Source organism: Schistocerca cancellata, chromosome 4 (genome assembly GCF_023864275.1).
Source record: "Schistocerca cancellata isolate TAMUIC-IGC-003103 chromosome 4, iqSchCanc2.1, whole genome shotgun sequence".
Taxonomy (NCBI): Eukaryota; Metazoa; Arthropoda; class Insecta; order Orthoptera; family Acrididae; genus Schistocerca; species Schistocerca cancellata.
In genome coordinates, this window is record NC_064629.1 from 26,958,030 (window position 1) to 26,959,856 (window position 1,827).

Below are 1,827 nucleotides of genomic sequence, written 5' to 3' on the forward strand. Positions count from 1 at the left end.
CACAAGCATTCCTTACCACTTGCTGTAATGGAGGCAGTTAGCCTATATATAGGGATCTGGCCAATAAAAATCTACTTGGGAAATGTAAGCATGGTCTCTCTCAGAAGGCAAATGAAAGCTTCAACAGCTGTATATGGGAGAGAATACACAAAACTGTATTTGTTGGGCTGACAGTGTTGAAGATTGGTGTAATGGATGCAATAATAACATTCAATGATGGTGAAATTTCAAGGATCAATGTTATGAAGAAATTGAACATCCAGACAGGAAGGAATATGGCTTCAGCTCTAACTGCTATTGATAAGTGGCAGGTAATTGAAGCAGAGACAGCTGCAGAAGCTGCTACCAAGGAGTCAAGGATAAAGAAAAGAATGAAGAGAAAGGGTGTGGAAGATTAGGAAACAGGAGGACAACTGGACTATACAACTGGAATGTTCTAAACGAGCATAGTGATAAGTTAATAAATCTGTAAATCTGCTTTTGCGATTTACAATAAACTTGAATCCTCATCATTCAAGTACACTTCTCTCCTAAATGACTGAAGTTAAACTTACAAAAATTTGTACAGATATTTAAAATGACCTCCTCTGCCTCCATCGCCCACTATTTCCTGTAAAATTTATAACGTGATGATGATGTCGGTGATATTTGAGCTACATTTTTATATATTTTTGTTGTAGTAAAATAAATTACTTGTCTTTTTCACAGATCAGCATCAGGAAAGAAAACTGGGGGCATAAAACACTTATTTGAATGTTGTCTGTACTCTGACTTATTCCAAGCTGTGCAGTCAGTGGCTTCGAAGAAAATGGTACTGCCCGCATCTCGTGGTCGTGCGGTAGCGTTCTCGCTTCCCACGCCCGGGTTCCCGGGTTCGATTCCCGGCGGCGTCAGGGATTTTCTCTGCCTCGTGATGGCTGGGTGTTGTGTGCTGTCCTTAGGTTAGTTAGGTTTAAGTAGTTCTAAGTTCTAGGGGACTGATGACCATAGATGTTAAGTCCCATAGTGCTCAGAGCCATTTGAACCATTTTTTTGAAAATGGTACTGCAGTGGAATAGTGTTCCGTTTTTTATACTGTTATAAATATTGTTGTCAGTACCAAAGAGTAATAAATATCTCAATGATTTTTTGGGAAATGCTTTTAATGACTCTAATTGTTTGTAAGAATTTTGAGCTCTCTCATTTATAGATCAGATGTGCTATGAGGGTGAGGATAGTGCTAAAAATGCAGCCCGTTCGGGGCCGTGTCCCCTTAAGTATTACTCATCAGTCTGGGATCAGAACCAAATAGGATTGATAGAGGAAATAGAGAAGATCCAGCGCGTTTCGTTACAGATTCATTTAATAAGCGCGAATGCGTCACGGAGGTGCTCAGCCAACTCCAGTGGCAGACACTGCAAGAGAGGTGTTCTGCATCATGGTGTGGTTTAATGTTAAAATTCCGAGAGGGTAGGTTATTAGAAGAGTCAACCAATACAGGGTGGTCCATTGATCGTGACTGGGCAATCTCACGAAATAAGCGTCAAACGAAAAAACTGCAAAGAATGAAACTTGTCTAGCTTGAAGGGGGAAACCAGATGGCGCTATGGTTGGCCCGCTAGATGGCGCTGCCATACGTCAAACGGATATCAACTGCGTTTTTTAAATAGGAACCCCCATATTTTATTACATATTCGTGTAGTACGTAAAGAAATATGAATGTTTTAGTTGGACCACTTTTTTCGCTTTGTGATAGATGGCGCTGTAATAGTTACAAACATATGGCTCACAATTTTAGACCAACTGTTGGTAACAGGTAGCACTTTTAAATTAAAATACAGAACGTAG